The sequence below is a fragment of the Squalius cephalus genome (genome assembly GCF_949319135.1).
Source record: "Squalius cephalus genome assembly, chromosome: 25".
Taxonomy (NCBI): domain Eukaryota; kingdom Metazoa; phylum Chordata; class Actinopteri; order Cypriniformes; family Leuciscidae; genus Squalius; species Squalius cephalus.
In genome coordinates, this window is record NC_137146.1 from 30,045,342 (window position 1) to 30,066,057 (window position 20,716).

The following is a 20,716-nucleotide window of genomic DNA, read 5'->3' on the forward strand; positions in this document are numbered from 1 at the left end:
AGCGACAGCCCCGAAACCTGAAGGATCTGGAGAAGGTCTGTATGGAGGAGTGGGCCAGAATCCCTGCAGTGTGTGCAAACCTGGTCAAGAACTACAGGAAACGTATGATCTCTGTAATTGCAAACAAAGGTTTCTGTACCAAATATTAAGTTCTGCTTTTCTGATGTATCAAATACTCATGTCATGCAATAAAATGCAAATTAATTACTTAAAAATCATACAAAGTGATTTTCTGGATTTTTGTTTTTGATTCCGTCACTCACAGTTGAAGAGTACCTATGATAAAAAAATTACAGACTTCTACATGCTTTGTAAGTGGGAAAACCTGCAAAATCGGCAGTGTATCAAATACTTGTTCTCCCCACTGTAGGCCTATATATCAAGACAGGAATATAATGGTATAATAATCATGTGTTCCTCCTTGCCCTCGCTACATTACGAGTGGGGATACACATGATGTATGTGTTGTTTGTTTGGGAGTGGAGAACGCACGTCAGCTCTAGTAAAGGGGGCTGACAATGTTCATTCATAAAATGTCCCAACGTGTAAAGAAAAGCATATACTATCGGGAGTTTTAGATCTGCTTCTGTTGGCTTTCTTCTCAAGGGAAGTGTCTAGATTACGGGTCTGGAATATATTTATAATGTGGAGGGAACTGAGCCGACGGGAGATTCCCTTTTTCTCTTGTTCCTATGATCATGTGCAAACTAATTATGCGTGTTTGCAAGACATGATTTTATGATTCTTTTTGTATTTGAGACTATTCTAAAACGAATAGTCATTCAGACCGTGTGTACGTGTCTGGTTTCTTGGCTGCATTTTGAGAAATTAAATTAAATATGTGTCTGGCTTTCAGAAGTTAGATGCCTGTATGAAAATACTATATTCAGCTTTTCATCCAGACCGAGTTTTTTTGTCTGGTTGATCTTTGGCTGCATTTATTTCTGATGAATTAAATGGTAAAATTCCAGGGTAATGGATAACACCTCATCAACTGCAGGGTCGATTCTCAGCAGTGTTAAAGGTCTCCCTTCACTCTAAAGGTTTTCGTGGCGGCCTAGCTGTTTAACACACACTTTTGGGTGGTGTTTTTGGGGAGAAACCCATTGGTGTTTCCTCCTGGATCAGGAGGAGAATGGCAGCTTTGTAAGCCTTATAATAGGGGTATCCCTACAAGAGGTGTGTGATGTGACGGGCTGGTCCTCTCCGCACACATTCGTCTGGTTTTACAAGCTAGATCTGGGCTTCACCCCTGGGTCCCAGGCGCTTCTGTCTTAACTGTCCTCTTCTGATTTCACACAAGACAAGCAGTTTGTTCAACACAAGACTGTTGAACTGGATGCCCGGAGACTGGCATCCAGTTCAACAGTCATTGGCCTTATGTAAAGAACAAATGTTTGCCCTCCATGAACGCTTCAAGTACACTCACTAACACTTCGGCATTGTGAAGCGGTTTGAAAGGCCGGGAGAAAGAGAAACGAAAAGCTTGGCCTTCCAGGACACATAAAAACATCTAAGCAAGCAAACCTTTCATTTGAAGAGCAGTGAGACTGTAAGAGAAAACATAAATGTGCACTGTGGTGACCTGGAGCTGGACCCAATAACTACTTTAACTCTGGCCTGACATCTGTAGATGTGTTTGGCAACATAAAACATGTTCTATGGTGAGCAAACATTCAAAGTGTCCAGATTGTGGAGAAGATGTCTCAGACAGAAAACTACACAGTCCGTCCCACTAATGTAAGTCCAGCGTTAACGCATGCAGGACATCAAAATGTCAACCATGTATGTGCTATAAAGGTTTCCTTTCTGGTATGAGCCTTTCTGATATTGAGGGATCATTCATTTTAAACCCGGACACATTGGAAAAACATACATGTGCAAAATGATATTGCAAAATGATATTCCATTCCTTCTTTCTGCAGTAATTGACGCTGAAAGTGTGTTCAGTTTTATCTGAAACATGTGAATGGTCGTATCACGGCAGATCAGAGATGAAATGTCCGATGAGTACTGTATAAATAAAAATGAATAATGCAGTTTTCTCTTAGTCTTATTAAAACAATAAGTGCAACAACATCAAAGTACTCTCTCAATATTCAAAGTGCAAATACAGACCAAACTTTAGCTAAGAGAGCTAAGAGAAGGTTACAACAACACAGCCCAGCCTAAGATAGCTTTCATATTTAGAGATATTCGCATGCATCAGGGAGCCGCTTTCAAAATGCGGTGTATTGAAATTGCGTTTGAATGCGTGCTCGAGTTTTACTTTCGATTTCGCGATCGCGCGTACTTTGTGAGTAAGGAGCAGCAGCGGCGGCGCTGAACACACATTTAACAAGATAAGACATTTATCAGATGCTTAGACTCTGTTGTGCAACAAATCCTCCGCCATGGTCTTGGGCCCTATCTTGCACCCAGCGCAATTGACTTTGTACAGCGATGCATGTATCATTCCTATTTTGCACCCGTGCACAGCGGACTTTTCCCTCCACAGATGCACGTCGGTAAATTAGGAAATTAACTTGAGCTCCCGGGGGCGGTTCAGCGAGAAGAGGAGGCGTGTTCCGGCGCAAACGTTCCCTGGTGCTATTTTGCAGTTTCAGAAAACAATTCCTCCACTGACCAGGAGAAACCTCGTCTAAAGTCAGTGGTGCGTTGCGCATGTTATTCAGATGCTATTTTAAGGGCGCATGCTTGGCCATAATCAATGTAGCGTGTGCACAACGCACATGCACTTTGCTTATCTCATCTACACACTCATTTTTAGAAAATCATACATTATTACAAGGAAAAATATTAACACACGAGGGAAATCATTGTTGTGTCCATGAAGATGTGAGAAAATAGGCATAAATCTAGCTTACACATTTACCCAAATTATCATACGGCTGTTTAAGCGAAGCTAATCTGGGTGTGTTTCTCCATCCCCAATGTCACTTCTCTGTGTTTTACGGCCCTGACGAGAGCGTCGGTCTCCTCGGCTGTGAACCGCTCCTGGCAAATCCGCCGTTATAATAGAAATCCGCCATGGAACAAGCGCGCCTGCTCTTAAAGGGAATGTGAGATGTCGCTCTGATTGGTTTATTTCACGTTACGCCCAAACCACACCTATGAGTAATGAAGCGACTTCAGACCAACACATTTTAGATTTGCTCGGCGCAAGAGTCATTTATCCCGCCGGTATAATAGCAACAGCGCCCGAGACCCGCCCACAAAGTTACTTGCGTTTCGCATTTGATACTCGCGTTTCAGATGTTAAATAGGGCCCCTTGTCATTTCGTCACTTACTCTCGTCATGTGATCAGTGAACCCTGATTCTGCTGCATTATGACTCTGATGAGCTGGATGGAACCGAAACGACTGTTATCCAACTAAATTAAACTTTTTTTTAATGTTTTCTAAAAACAGCAAATCAACAGCGGAGGCGTAATGTAAACGCAGCGGTGGCATATTCTATCCTGACTTCACCCTCACACTCTGTCATGGCAATATGACGAGACAGCTTTTCATGTCAACGAGAAATCACGTCAGATTTTAAATTGTGGTCTTCACCATATTTTAATTAGTCAGTTAATCAAAATCGCTTGTGTGCCAATGCGCTGTGGCAAGCTTTATGCATGCATTTGAGCGCTTAATTATATTGTAAAGGCTCATAATCATGGTTTAGTATTTCTCTGACTGTAATGTAGAACAATGTTAGTAATGTAACATATAATAATCTTTCTCAGCCCTGAAACTCAAACCGTTTTCCGATGCCACCCTCAACTATATAGGCTATTTAAGTGATTAAATTATCATAAACGTACAACTAGTCGACTAAAGGCTAAATGAATGACTTCTTGTTGACTAGAAAAATCTTTAGTCTGTGGCATATTATTATTTATTAGTTTTTATTAATCAATAATAAAAATAAATTTTATTATAAAATAATTTAACTTTATTAACTTAACTTTGAAAAATTATTTCAAAAATAAATAAAATCAAGAAATCATATTTAAAAAAATTTTTAAATCCCCTTAATTATTGCTCCTGTTTGTTTCCCAGTGTAACGTATCTTGGAGGCTTTGACAACTGTGCTGGACTTTGAGTGAAGAAGAGTTGAGAATCACGTGTCGCCGCGACTGCAGAATTACAGACGTCCGCATCACAGAAGTGTCGGTTTGATATAATTGTCCACATTCTCACAGCATTTCTGGACTAAACTGATTCAGACATATAATTTCAGGTGTGTGATGTGCCAGAAACATAAAAGAAGTTGGCTACTTCAAAACCGTGTTGTTTCAAAACATCACTTATATCCCTGTAAATCTATGGTGTGGATGTGTGGTGAAATTGGTGGCAAAAACACTGTTGGCCCCATATGTCAGCGCACAGCTGTAAAATGAGTTCAGTACAAAATATGGACAAACTATCCGACTCAGAATATTACTGATAATTCATGATATGTCTGTATTTTCATCAGCATTTGTTAATTACAGAATGTCTGAAAGTGCACATCTCTGATTCTGACATCAACATAAAGAAGACTAAACATTTCTGTGTTTATAAAGCATTATTGTGGTATGACATACACTCGTTTATGTCTTCTCTTCGCCAGTCTGACCAGTAAAGTGAATACACAGCGAAAACAATATATCTATTAGTGTCCAAAAAGTGTCAAGATAGATTTGTCATGTAGGAAAACGATGTGGAGCTGCTTTGCAGAGCTCTAGGGTTTACATATAAACTGTGAACACAAAATGCTTTTCTTCACGTCTGTCATTATGGAGGCAAATCTATAGAAGACTCAAATATATTTAAAGAGAGTAAACCTTCAGTGTAGGGTTGCCAACCGTTCCGTATAATACGGAATCGTCCCGTATTTGACACATAGGCTACAAGTCTTGTTCCGTATTGAACTGATACGGAACGCACTTTGTTCCGTATTTTTGAGAATTCAGTGCAAATCCATGACAGACACATTATGACAGACTATGAACGAAGACATTTGTAGGCTATGACAAGAAAAGGAAAAAAAAAAAACCCGACGGTGCGGTAGATAACCTACTATTTTGTCCCCCTGTTTGTCTATGATCAGCGTAGCATTTTTAACATCTTGGAACATCATCAGAGAACGCCCTTTTAATTGGTCGTTTCAGTCATTGTGAGTCACGTATCGTAGCAACCATGACGACAAGTGACAACAGCGGGAAATGTAAGCTTTATATTTCACATCTCTGTGGTTCAGTCTTGTATATTGATTAGGCCTACTTTGCTATTCTATAAATATATAGGCCTAATAAGTTGTATTATAACATGCTATAATGTATGAAATATATTTAGCCTATATAAATGTATCAATTAGTTTTCACAATATTCACCAGAAGTCATAATTTCAGGGGTTATTTTTCAAAGTTTTCTTCCCTGGGGGCCAGGCACGGCGTTAGTTTTCGGCGCACCCAAAACTAAAAAAAAAAAAAAAAAAAAAAAAAAAAAAAAAAGCTCATAATTTGTACTAAAATAGTCTAAATGTTTAGTTTTAAAAACAATTTTAAAAAGCTGGCTATGTCTATTTTCATTAGATCAGAGCTCGAGCGGAGAGCGCATTTCTGAATATATTCCGCTTCGCTCACTCATTCCGCTCACGGTCGCTCGCTCAACCCAGAATGTGGATTTTTTTTTTCCCTAGTCGACTAGCAGTTGTTCATTTAAGCCATTCGTGGACAAATCGCCCCTTTATATTAATTGAATTACTTAAATAGGTATAAAGACCGCACGCATAAAGCTTGCCACAAAGAACCGGTTAAAGTAATGATTATGAATGTGTCTAAATTAGCAAGGAGACATTTAATTGTTTAGTAATAAACTGGCGTTTTCTGTGTCGCTGCAAAGATGAAGTTGACGATGCTCGCCATGAACGCCAGAGAGAAATGCACATTTCATATGGATAATCAGAGAGTAGCCTAGCCTATTTATTTTGGTTTGAATATTTTCGTTTAAAAGTAGACATTTCAAGCTTTCTGTAATATATCGCCTATATTTCTCAAATCTGTGAAGCACAAGCTGAGTTTCGGCGCCCTCCAGTTCACGTGCAATGCAAGTGATCGTGTCGGCGCCTTATTATCTGATAGGCTATTGGCTTCTTATTTATTAAATACGGGCAATTGATTGATAAAACATTGATCAAAATTAAGATACAATTTATACAAAACGAAAATCTTTTAAAAAGAGTTTTCTACAAAACAAAACTTAATGAAGTGGTCAAAATCATGTTTTACCAAAAACAGCGCCGTTGCTAGGAGTGCGCCAGCGCCTCTGCCTCTCAGCGGCTCTGCCTCGCGAGTGGATGATAGCCCTGAAGACGCCTAGCAATGATATACCTTTAGTGGTAGTATACCTTTAGTTAAGTTATACCTTAAGAGTCTTCGTAGCGCGCTAAGAGACAATGTTATCGGAAAATGCAGCCCAGGTAGGCTATGATGATGCGTAGGCCTAATGGAGATTCCAAAGCGCTCTTCTTTGGTCAGAACCATGGATAACGATCGCGGAGAGGTCGTCCTATGCACCGAAACTTTTAACAATGCAACAAAAATTTTACGCACAGATAATATAACATTAGGCTTTATTAGTCAATATTTTTTTATTAGGTTAAAAAGTGATTGGATAACGTTTTTAATTTAAGGCCTACCCACGATTGGTCTGGCCCATCCAAAACTGTAATCCTGGCGCCGTGGGGGTGGGGGGGTTCACCGGTCCTTATTCCTGACGACCTCACTGCGTTTTGAATTATGGGCAGCACTTCCGGTTTTGGGAACTTCCATTCAAAAAGGCTGAAACGGGTTCAGACATTATGAGAATAACGTTATACTTGGTATTTTAATATGTTATAACAAGAATATCTATGGCAAGAGCTCTTTTCAGTCTCTGCTTTCTTTTCCTCGTGATTATTTTCTTTTTTCCCCCTTTGCAATCCGCTGTAAAAGTATGAAAAAGGAGAACATACTGCACATTTGTGGTCTGTTTTGCCAAATTTAATGTAGGCCTACGATATATATTCCATTAATAATTCACTGGAATGCACAAATAATCTCTCGTTATTCTCCTCAAATCCTCACGTCTCTTTCCAGGTTTGTTTTCACAGGAAAATGCTATTTATAATCTGACAAAATGACGGAAATCACTTCGAAATAGTATCACGCAATGCTGAAGTTAATGAACATTTTTGATTAAGGCAACATAAGACATATATATATATATATATATATATATATATATATATATATATATATATATATATATATATATATATATTACTACAGTGATATTTAATTAATATTTAAGTGGAAAAACTCGCACTTTTGGGATTATTTGGTCTGTTGAAATGCCTTGTTGATGCTTTTACACTTTTAAATTTCCTTTTAATGTTTGATGGTTGAAGGGTGAGTAGATTAATTCTCTGTGACACTTTTTAACATTCAGTATTGCGTTCATAGAGCGAGTGTCACAGTTCATCGATCTGTGTGTTCATTTTGTGTATCTGTTGGTTGTTGTGGGTGTGGGGTCTGAGTGTGTAGTGCTTGTTTGTTGCTTAGTAACCAGCTGATCACTTAATCAGCCCGCAGCTGCAGCTAGTTACCTCTGTTGTTAGCTGCCTGTATCTAGCGGGAGTGATTATTTGGGAGTGATTGTCGGTTCGTAACTCTTGTTTGTGCTCTCTTACCCAGTTCCGGTGCCTAAATTTCCTTACGGAGTTATTTCCTCAATCTCGTCTGTGTTTCCAGACTTCTGGAGATCGTTTGGAGTTCTCTTCATCCAGTTCCAGTTCCGCGCTGGATTTATTCATATCACTCATCCTCTCCTGTGAATTTGATTGTTTACAGCTTAACAGAAGTTACACGCATAATTCGCGCAAAGCGTCGTGAGGTGTAGGAATAAGGTGGATATTGTAGCAATAGATGCTAGAGTTATATTTGCAGTTGACTATCTGCCTGTCTGTCTGTCTGTCTGTCTGTCTGTATATCTGTCTATCTATCTGTATATCTATCTGTCTGTCTATCTATCTATCTATCAAAAAGGTGTTTAGATATGTCTGGGAAATCTTATTTCTGTGAAAACAACAAACAAGACAAAAGTACTGATAAAGAGAATTCATTTTTGCTGTGACAAAAGTCCTTCAGAATAAAGCCTGTGTGTGTGAGGGCTTTGGAAGTTACAGTTTTTCTCAGTTGCTCTGGTGCATTTCTCACATCACTATTTACATTTGCACAACAGTTAATGCAGTTCTCAAAACAATTAGTACAAACTGCAAAACCTAGTTGATAACTTGCAAAAGCGCGTCACTTGCTCAAAAGCAAGTATTCATGTCAATGTTTCATGTCCTGACACCATTGTTTATGAACAAGATAGTCAAATGGCTTTGTCATGTTTTCATTATGACAGTTTACTCTGTAAATGTTTTCCAATGCAAAAAAGTCAGATCTTGGTGACACTGCATAACAAACAACAAACATAAACTCGCTTTGGGTAGAGCTGTGCACAACTGTACACAATATTGCAGTACATATTGGAACTGAACATACAACATACATAGTACTGTAATCATTTATGCACATCCAGACGTTCCTCATCAGTGAAAGCTGAGATTCACCTGAGAGAAATTGTTCAATTTAGGAGACATTTTCAGGAAAAAAATAAAGTTAAAAAAAAATGTGTAAAATTTGCTCGACAGATTTTGACAACTAGTTCAACATTTTTGTATGTAATGACTCAAGCAATGAAATGAGGACTATTAGTTTTATATGGAATGACTATGCAGCATTCACAAGTATAGTTAATTTTGACTGACATGACATAAGCAAATGATAATGTTATAAAACAGCAGAGAAAAGCAATGTATGAAATGTATGATTGTATGAAAGCAATCAAGACAGCTAACATATAACTGTGTTTTCAGTATTCATCATGTGCTGCCTCAAAACCCCCCAGTGGTGGTGCTGAAACATTTTGGGAGGGTAATGTAGCACTGATTATACAATTTGGTAACACTTTATAATAAGTATACAGTAATAAAGTACATACACATTAGCAACCATTTTTGTTATTTATGTATTATTTAGTCAATTCATAGTTTATACATTGTAGTCCCTACATTGTTAATATTTAATAAGCTATATACAAAATAGTAAGTTTTTGATTCATTGTCACTGTAACACAATTATTATTGTTTAATCAGCTCGTAGTAAAAAAATGAGTAATGAGTAAATTATTCTGACTTTAGATTAGGTCACTGAACATTGGAAAATTGAATTGGAATTGAGTGATAAACTAATTGATTACTGAGCATTATTATAAGGTTATTATTATCTTTTAACAGATTGAATGTCACCACTGCAAGAGGTGGTTCCATGTGGCGTGCCTTTCTATGTCACCCAAGGAGTTGAAGAGAGTTCAGAAGGTTGAGTGGAAGAGCTGCCTATGCAAATAGTTGTGGATTGGTCACTGGTATTTGTACAGTTCCCTACAAGTACCAAAAAAAAGTCAAAGGCCAAAAAAGAGTCTTTTTGGCAGCCGACGGAAATAAAATGAATACAAATAAACATGTTTGATATATTAAGATATTTTGTATCATCATTTTTTATTGCACTTTAAATATTGACATATTTTGTACATGATCCCATACAGTAGTGAAATACATAGCAATATTTGCATATGGTTTAGCGGTTTATTGTCATAAATATCAAAAATCTTAAAGGTGCATCATACATGAGACCTAGATTAACAATGTACAGTTTGATTTATGATTGTAAGTCATTGTCTTCAAATGCTATTGAGCTTTAAATATGATCATATTTTGTATATGATCCCATACAGTAGTGAAATACATATCAATATTTGCATGGTTTAACAGTTTGTCATAAATATCAAATACATTAAAGGTGTGCATCATACATGAGACCTGGGTGAACAATGTACAGTTGTATGACTGTAAGTCACTAGCTGCGTTTACATGGACACTTATAATCAGATTGACGGCTCAATCGAACTAAAAAACCTTCATGTAAACGCCTTAATCGATCCGATTGAGCTCGATCCGAATGAAATTTCGATCGGATTTAAAGGGGTGGTTTATCCCTTTTGTAATCCGATCAAGAGAACATGTAAACACTTGATCGGATTGAAAACCGAAACTGAAAGGACTGCGCATGTGCGATGACGTTAAATAGCGTAATGACGTATGCCGCGCGGAACGAGATTTTCTTCCTGTTGAATAAAGTGTCATATTAATAAGTTTCCCGTCATTCTAAAATTCTAATTTCACTCACGCGTCTGTGAAGGGAAGCAGGACAATGTCCCACCAGTCCTTGTTTTGGATTCTCATCTACAGACGGTTTTGGCCGCGGGAAGGGGCATTTTTACTGCGTGATCAATAAGCAGCACGGCAAAACGGTTAATATGCTCTAAATTATGACCAGAGACGAATTAATAATACGTCTGCTGTTTAAAACAAATAAAGAACCAATAGAGGAGAATATTTATGTGCGAACAGCCAGGGCCGGATTAACCATTAGGGCAACTGGGCACTTGCCCAGGGGCCCATGAGATCTAGGGGGCCCTGACAGGTAGGAAATTAACAGAAATTTAATAAAGTTATCAAACTCTTTTCAGTCTTCACTGCATAAAGTGCATCTACGCGGGTTCACGCAGACTTTCCTCCCTCCCCGCTGAACGCCATGCAGCAATTACTAATTCGTGAAATGCACTCCCGCTGGTTGAGCGCGGTAAAGTTCGTTTCAGGCTCGATATTAGCCGGACATTTGTTCTATAGGGTCGGTAGTCTAACAAAGATATCAATAGCAAGATTAGTTTTAACATTATGTGACCATTGTATATCGACATGATGAAATATTCGTTCAAAATCATTCATGCATCAATGCTGCATAATTATACCTGAGAATGCTTTGACGCGTTTCCACAGCGCTCAATGCTTAAGGGAACGTCTGCCAATTCCACCAACTGCGTTAAACGTAGTCTATAATTTGTATTATTCAAGACGTTTTCAAATCCCAAAGCTTGCAGAAGGTTCCTAATGACAATACTGACTTAGGCTACAGCTTTCCTGGTAGCCTTGAGTAAATTAACATGTCTAAGAAAATGATTCATAAAACGTATAAATATCAGTTGAGCCTATATGTTTACTTTCGTCACTGACACAGACGAAAATGAAAAGACTATCAGTCAAAGTTCAGCTTTAGGAGGGGTAGAAATAGGCCAGGATAAGAATACTGAGAGAATAAGAAATATGAAGATGAGGAGAGAGCAGGTATTGACAAATAATCTAATGACAAGGTTTTAAAACTAGCCTATTTCTTATAATTTTTTGGCCTTCAAAAGTCCTAAATTGCACATATGTAGGTCAGAGAAATCCAAATTTTCTTTGGATTGAGTCTTGTTGCCCAGGGCACAGGAAATTGTTAATCCGGCCCTGCGAACAGCGGGAAACTCTGTATATTCGTGCAGTGTGAGCATGTCAAAACATCGGATCCGATTTGACACTTGTGACATATAAACGCGCACATCAACCCGATTACTTTATCATTCATGTAAACACCTTGTTCGGATTCATCAGTCGGATTGATTTCATTCCGATTGTGTCCATGTAAACGTAGCTATTGTCTTCAAATGCTATTGAAGTTAGAAACGTTTATACCAATATCGCATGCAATTTTGAGACGGTCCCTAAATATGCGAATATCGAAATTCCAACGTCAAACCAACTTCATGCCAGTCACGAGTCACCACAGCAGAGGTGGACGAAGTACACAACTTCCTTACTTGAGTGAAAGTACAGATACTACTGGTCAAATTTTACTCCGTTACAAGTAAAAGTTATAAAGACCTATTTTTACTTAAGTAAAAGTACAGAAGTACTCGTTTTTAAAAGTACTTAAAGGGGGGGTGAATTGCTGTTTCATGCATACTGAGTTTTTTACACTGTTAAAGAGTTGGATTCCCATGCTAAACATGGACAAAGTTTCAAAAGTTAAGTTGTACGTTTGAAGGAGTATTTTTGTTCCAAAAATACTCCTTCCGGTTTGTCACAAGTTTCGGAAAGTTTTTTTCGAGTATGGCTCTGTCTTACGTAAGATAGAGCGGAATTTCCTTATATGGGTCCTAAGGGCACTTCTCCGCGGCCGCGCGCGCACTCGCAGACCAGAGAGAGAAGAGAGCGAAAGCAGTACGTTACCTCAAAGCGCTATGCTCGGCTTTTAGGGAAGTCAATGTCACCAAAGAAGTGGGTTTTTGGTTGGCAGGGCAAGACAACCCTGCACAGATTCCCAAAGAACCCAGCGTTAAGGGAATAGTGGATGGAGTTTGTTTTTTCGAAGCATCAACGGAGGTTGTGCACGACTCTTTGTTCCCTGCATTTCGACGATGATTGTTTTATAAACAAAGCCCAGATCGACTTATTTGCAGATCGTCTAATGCTTAAGGATCGAGCAGTCACGGTGAGTAAACTACTTCAAATGTCTCTCTGTGTTGTTGTTAGATCAGTTAGCACAGCTATAGCACACCGCCCACACGGCCCGCCTCCAGCCGCTCGGTTTTTTCCGGAAAGACTCGGTACAGCCAATCTTTCACTTATAAATATAATAAAACTAAAGACGTTTTGGAGATATGAAGGATGCAATACTACTCTATAGGTACTCAAGATTAACAGGAGATTGAGTGAAAATGAGCATTTCACCCCCCCTTTAAGTATCAGAAGTAAAAAGTAAATGTCAATGCATTGTTTTATTATTATTGCATTGTTGTGTGTAATAGCCTACTTACAGTACCTTATGCCTCTGAATCTATGCCTGCACTTATATCAATATCACATTTATTTCTAGAACACAGTTCAGTAGTGGGATTGAATGTGAGATTGAATAAATTCACTCAATAACGTCCACAATGTTTCAGACACACAAATGGCTGTTTCCTCAAATATTGCCCTATTTAAAGTTTTTTGGCTTTTAGTATGAATATGTTAGCCTTACTGTTATCTATAAGCTAGTGTGCTCCAAAAAAGTGACAAAATTCGCATTTAGAAAACCAAACCCAACGTTGAAAATGAAAATCAGGTTTATGTCAGAATCCAATGTCAGATTGTCGTTGATCTCCAATGTTGGACAGACGTTGTATTGTGGTTGAAAATGAAAATCGGGTTGACGTCAGTAACCAACATCAGTCTGGTTCTGACATCAACCCGACTTTTATTTTCAATCAATATCCAACGTCAATCTGACGTCGGGTTCTGATGTCAATCAGATGCAGGGTTCTGACATCAACCCGACTTTCATTTCCAACCAAAATGCAACCCCTGCAACCAGAATCATCCACTGACTGATGTTACTTTCCACTCAAGGACTATTACAGAATTGTAGTGGATTAAAAAGTACGATATTTGTCTTTCAAATGTAGTGAAGTTAAAGTAAAAAGTTTCCAGAAAAAAGAATACTCAAGTAAAGTACAGATACTCAAAAAGTGTACTTAAGTAGGCTACAGTACTCAAGTAAATGTACTTTGTTACTGTCCACCTCTGCACCACAGCAATCAACTAACACTTACGTTTCTGTGGTAACCTACAGCTCCTGCACTGGATTCAATCAGCTGTAGCTTGTTATAATGACGAAAACATTTTTTTAAAACAGCAGCGAAAATGTGAAAGTAGGCTATATAAACTTTAACATATCCTTTTATTGAAACGGGTGCTTTGCTGTGCAAAGAGACATTTCGAAACATTTCACCCGATGGTAGGCTACTTTCACTTTTGCCGCAGAGACCCTTTAAGTCCTATTAATGTGTCGTATTTTTGATATTCCGCGCAGATTTCAGTTGATTCTGTTTAAAGTTATTAATCATAAAACATGAATGAATGAGAAAGAAAAGAGCAGGATGTGCTTTATATTGAAAATAAATATTAAAAGCGCGATAAGTCTCGAAAGAGAACTGAATTATACTGACAGGATGCTGTGCACGCGCTCCGAGCGCAACACGGACAAGCATAGTAGGTCTAGCCTTTGTCTTCGGTCGCGCGCCTAAACGGCCAAATAAACAAGGAAATATATCAAAATGCAAAGTCGAGTATTCAGGTAAACACAGTAGATGCAAGTACTGTGTGCATTCTCTCTCTCTCTCTCTCTCACACAGACTCACTAAAAGATGAATTATGCTCATAAGTTGGTAACTCAACCTCACGGTGAAAGCCCTGCACAATTAATTCTATATTGCAACTTATTTATTATTTGCTGAGTATTTGTTTGTTTTTAGTTGTCTATGGACCTAATTTTTTTTTTACTGTGGCTCTTTTGGAAAAATGCATTAACCAAAAATGAAAAAAAAAATGTCTCTCTGGTCAAAAAAGGTTCCCGACCCCTGATCTAAACTAACCTGCTGCCCACGGCAGAGTGAATGAATCATGTTGATGCATTAGAGAGTTGAGGTTGTTCTTGATATTTAAAAAATAACTCTTTAAACCTTTGATCGGTTCATAATTTGAGTAAACAATATCCATAAAAGTCGTGGCCATTTGTTGACCACTACAGTCATATGCATATTCAATCTTTAATACACAGTTGTTATCATTATTTGTCATAATACATTCAGCTGGAACGGATCCAAAACCACCCATGTAACCGCCAGCGGCAGCAGGCCTATACCAGAAAATGCCAGAATTGATCTTGTAAGTCTTGTATTTCTCCAGCAAGTTATCCAGGTCCTGTAAATACAAGTCGATGGCAGTTTCGATAGCATTAAGATAGTCTGATGCAGATTTACCAGCCTGAATATTCAGTCGAGCGCCATGGATCAACATCTGGACGTAGAAGGCGGCTCCGTTGACCCAGATCTTGAACCCACGGGTGCTCATCTGTCCGTCATGCAGCAGGGAGTTACTGAGGATGGTGAGATGGTTGCTCAGCTGATGTTCCAGTCTCCTTATTTCCTCCCGTAATTGTTGGTCATCGTTGATGTGCATGCGATGGCGTTTCAGATACTCTGTCATTGTGTCCCGGACACTCGAAGCTTTCTCTTCCCCAAACACACGTTGTAACAGGCTGTATGTGTGATCACTTGTCTGAGTGGCGGCCTTGATGACGTTCTCTATGATGAAGGAAATCACCAAAGCTCCAAGTCCAACAGCATTCGGGACTGAAGTCAGAGCACCAATGGCAGATCCCAGCCTGTCGATGTAACCCGGCACCGTGTTGAGCATCTCATCCGAGTTGGCCTGCAGCACAGCGTTAGAGTCGGAACCAGAATATTTCAGCAGAGACTCATCGATGCCTACATCTGGTAAGAGGCATGGCTTCTCTAAAGCCTTTTTATAAAACCAAAGAGATTCCGAGTGATAATTTCGTGAGTTCGTTTGGCCCATGATTTTTCCTCTCGATCTGTAAGCGCTAAAGTTTAGCGTACATGTCACGGGGTGATCGGAGCCGGAACCTTGTGCACGGAAGTTGTTGCTACGCGGGAGCACTTCCGGTGCAACACCAGGCCGGTTCCGGTTTTCCCCGTGTGCTATGGCCGATCGGGGCAACTGATGAGTGGAATTTGCTGACAGGTGTGAGAGGAGGAGAGTTTGTATGGGCTGAAATATGTGCCACCAGAAACTGAATTTGAATCATTTATATTTGAATTTGAATTGCTAAACTTGAATAATTGCATTGAAAAAACTGAATTTGAATCACATAATTTGAAATTGTATTGTTGAATTTGAATAATTGCATTGAAAAACTGAATCTGAATTGTATAATTTGAAATTGAATTTATTTGTTTGGAACTGAAGTCCAACAATGTGAGAAATGCACCAAAGCGACTGAGAAAAACTGTAAAACAGCACATAAACACATGTTTGTTCACGTGTGTGTACATGTGGTGTGTGTGTCTGTTGTTTTGATGCTTACATGGACTTGTGTTTTTCTGAGAAAATGCTAAAGTATCAGTCATTAACAAACGCTATAGCAGTGTGTGGTTACAGGACCAAACTAATCATTCTCATTTTTGGTAGCTTAGGACATGTGCACAGATTATGCGTCAGAGGTTTGCAGATTGCTGGACTGAGTAAAAAGACCTCTAAGCAAATAGCCAGATATTGCTCTGTGTCAGCAATTATAGGCAGTCTGCATGTGTGGAGAAGACGATGTCACCTCTATCCATAGCCTATTTATTTATGTGGTTGTGACTATTTGCATTGTCTGTAATTGTGAGGTTAAACATGAAAAGCTCTTTGTGAATATTTGGATGCTGTGTTGTTTTAATCAGTATTTGTCATTCCAAATAAAATAATCAAATGCGTGTGTGTGTGTGTGTGTGTGTGTGTGTGTGTGTGGTGTGTGTGATCTGATTCTGAGACGCTCCTAAACTCAGACTATCCATAGCCTATTTATTTACAGTGCTATGCATAAGTTTAGACACCCATGCTAAAGTTGACTAAAAAGAGGAATAAAAAATCATCTTTTGGAAATTGAACTTAATGCCTTAATTAAAAAATTAGGAAAAATCCAACCTTTAAGGACACCAATTTTCTTTGTGAATGAATAATGTATCGTAAATAAATAAATGTTCTTCCTTAAAATACAGGGTGCATAAGTCTGGACACCCCTATGTTAAATTCCCATAGAGGCAGGCAGATTTTTATTTTTAAAGGCCAGTTACTTCATGGATCCAGGATACTATGCATCCTGATAAAGTTCCCTTGGCCTCTGGAATTAAAATAGCCCCACATCATCACATGGCCTTCACCATACCTAGAGATTGGCATGGAGTACTTTCCATAAGATCATCTCTCAATGCAAATCAAACCAGCTATTAGGCTAACTGAAATAAAACCATGCCAATCTCTAGGTATGGTGAAGGCTATGTGATGATGTGGGGCTATTTTAATTCCAGAGGCCAAGGGAACTTTATCAGGATGCATAGTATCCTGGATCCATGAAGTAACTGGCCTTTAAAAACAAAAGTCTGCCTGCCTCTATGGGAATTTAACATAGGGGTGTCCAAACTTATGCACCCTGTATTTTAAGGAAGAACATTTATTTATTTACGATACATTATTCATTCACAAAGAAAATTGGTTGGATTTTTCCTAATTTTTTAAATTAAGGCATTAAGTTCAATTTCCAAAAGATGATTTTTTATTCCTCTTTTTAGTCAACTTTAGCATGGGTGTCTAAACTTATGCATAGCAATGTGGTTGTGACTATTTGCATTGTCTGTAATTGTGAGGTTAAACATGAAAAGCTCTTTGTGAATATTTGGATGCTGTGTTGTTTTAATCAGTATTTGTCATTCCAAATAAAATAATCAAATGTATGCGTGTGTGTGTGTGTGTGTGTGTGTGTGTGTGTGTGTGTGTGTGGTGTGTGTGATCTGATTCTGAGACGCTCCTAAACTCAGACTCAGCTCTAGAGCCCACAGGCCACATGAAGCCGCGAGGACTGGTGATCTGGCGTCTCGGAGCGCAGGACCCTCGCAGGGAGCGAACACTTTATGTGCAGCTGTGGGGAGTTTGTGGTCTTTTAATAGCCATGAAATCCACAATAGGGAGGTTTTTGACCCAGTTTGGGGATATCTTGGGACTTTTTTTTATTCTGCTAAAGTTAGGAACTAGTTTTAAAGAGTTACACCACAGCATGATTGTTAAAACTCAAAAAAGTGAGAAGTCCTCTGTTTGCAAGCCTAGAGTGTTAAACTTCACAGCAGCGAGCAGTAAACCGAACCAGAACGACAGCATTTGATGCTGACTGTACATAAAACACATTTGCACGTAAACTGATGTTTTCTTTGAATGGTCTAATAAACAGCGATTTGCATATTTCTAAGAAATAATGAGGAAAGGAGTAACAGAAGAAGAGGAGGGTGAAGGGAGAAATGAAGGGGGAATGTAAAATAGTTAGAATATATATTTTTAATGTTCCTAAAGCAAATTTAGATACATGCATATGACAAAAAAATATGTTGCAAGAACATTTTGATAACATTTCCATTAAATTATGAAAACATTATTTCTGAATATTCTATGAACGTTCAAAATATCCATTAAAACTTGGTTTTTTTCTTGGTTATGTGAACATTAAGGGAACTTTCCACTTTATAATTTTGCAAAACATTATGGGAATGTTACTTTTGAATGTTCTCTGAAAGTCCTGAAACAAGCTGTAACATTTAAAAAACTTTAGATGAACGTCAAACTAAAATGTTTAATTTTAAAAATACATGCAGGTTGGATTAATAATGTTTTTGTTATAACGTTTTAAAGCAAATCATACATCACAGTTTCTACTACCGGCGTCTCTGAGGAAGGTTTGACGGTTGTTCTGTTTTCTGACTACAAAATAATTGTTGCCTTTGGATGGACAGAAATTCTGAGTCTACACATATTTTGACAAAAAAAAAATTCTGGTATTTTCTCTGTAACCATGAATTATTTGAAAGTTTTTTTTTTTTCTTTCTACATTTGCTTATTGTTTATTACCCACACCCATGTTGTAATTACAAAAACTACATATAAAACATATAAAATATTTGGCAACTTGCCCTAATAAAAATATATCCATACATTTATGAAAATATATATTTTGATCTGAGAAGTTTTTGCATAAAAACAGATATTATACAGTTATATGTTGCTTAAATCTATGATAGTGTGGTTTTATAGTGTTCACTTGTTCCAGAAATATTATGCTGTTAGAATTTTGCTTTGAAAGATAAAATTAACAAAAAAAAAAAAAAAACACAGTATGGAGTGTAAAAGGTGATGAATGCAAACTTGGAGAAAGATTTGGAGCCATTTCCAAATAATTTCCATAATGTTGGCAAATATCAAAGATTTAAAGCTTCATCTGTCACTCTCTGTTGACTATTTGGACTTTTAGAAGATGAAAATCTGCACAGAGAAAACAAGTGGCTTGAACCGTTCCCAAAGACAACCCTGTAACTTGGCATCGTCCACCAGACTATTCCCGGGATAAGTGAACAGAACTAACATTTAGATTCATTTGTCAGCCCAGAGGAAAAGTGTGTTGACAGATTCAAGTAGTTTTTAGCAATGAATTCCTTGGTGAAGGGCTGACAAAGTCTCATTCACGGCCGTGACTGAACCAACACAAGCATTACGTCATCACTACTGAAGCGGTCCTTCATCTGGAGCCAGTGTCACATGACCCGGCTCCAGTGCGAGTGTGGCGTCAGACCGTGAAGGAAGATTAGCATGAACACATTTACATCTCAACAGAACTCTTCTGTTTATGAGTTCATGTTCAGATTAAACGAGCCGCTCAGAGCTCATCCATAAAGTGCATTATGCTTTTTCGAATGTTCGCTTTCATGTAGTGTGTAACAAAGCCATTTGTGAATGTAAGAGGTCTGCACGACTAAAATTATATTGAAGTATGTTACATTAATTGTATTATATAATACAACTGAGAACTGGTGAGAATATTACCAGAAAGCCCTTATATTTGGGCGTGTTTATGCAAATGACTAACCCGCTCATTTACAATACTCAACATTCACTAACATCAGAACGAGGTTAAGAACAAAGTCATGTGCGTACGAACGTGTTGTGAAATTGGGTGTAGATTTTTCGTGTGAAGTTCTCCTGTGCGTATACAAATATATACAAATATACTAAATAATCCACGCAATTATTAGTGAATGAGACTCATTGTCTCCTAAACAAAAAAAGCGATTCTAAACTGTTGAAACGAGTCGTCAGCAATTCCAGTCTCACTTCCTGTTACATGTAACAAGGGAACTAATTTGCATAATGCCAGTCTTTGGTCTTGATTGGCTGAGCAGCGTCTCTTAGCCCCGCCCTCAAACGCTCTAGTTGTTGTAATGGATTTCTGACATGCGCTGTCAGTGGTCGACCAATCACAACAGACTGAGCCGTCTGACCAATCAGAGCAGAGCAGCGCTCAGAGAGGCGGGGTTTAGAGAGACTGAATCTTCAAACGAACCGTTTCAGACACTGTGAGAAAAGAGCTGATGCTGCAGTGTGTGTTATGAGAAAATTAAAGTTTTCTTTTTTTTACCTTGGATGTGTGTCAACTTATTGAAGGAGACTCCAAAACAAAATTAGGAGCCTTTAAAACAGCACAACAGGGGCACTTTAATCATCTCTTTCACTCATTTTCTGAGATGTTGATCCACTGAAAGGCTGTTTCATTTAAAGGCATAATTTAGAATTTCATGCAAGTATACGTCAATTCGTGGATCAGAGTCCAGAGTACTATTATAGGTTTGGACCGTACATAGAGAGAATCAGCTGTCATCCGTGCCAGCGTAGAGTTATTCCTGTGTCAGTCAGACTGATTTATGTCTTTACTGATTAAAACTAAAATTAAAAACTCACTTCAGTGTCAATGACAGGGGACACTTGCTGCTCATAAAAGTTCCTTACTGCCCATGAAACTTTATTTGCATCACTAGAACTGTCAAATTTAGAGCATTAATCTAATGTGATTAATTATTTAATAAAAACATTAAAGCATTTAACACTTTTACCCGTAGGGGATTAGACCACTGGAGCAGTTCCAGCTCGAAGGCTTTTCGTGTGTTTGCTTTTTGCACAAATGTTTCGCTTTGGTGGCTTAACAACTATTCTTTAATACTAGCGAGGGTCAGACTATTGTTCTTAAATGTATTATTTATGTTTCAATTTTACAGAAGTAACAATAGTTTGATTTTTTAT

General features: G+C 38.2%; 1 protein-coding gene across 1 annotated transcript in view; it reads right to left on the bottom strand.

The window, feature by feature from the left end:
- Positions 1–20,716, bottom strand: part of LOC307153874 (uncharacterized protein) — a 139,263-nt gene that overhangs the window by 73,504 nt on the left and 45,043 nt on the right. The gene's annotated exons all lie outside the window — the stretch shown is intronic.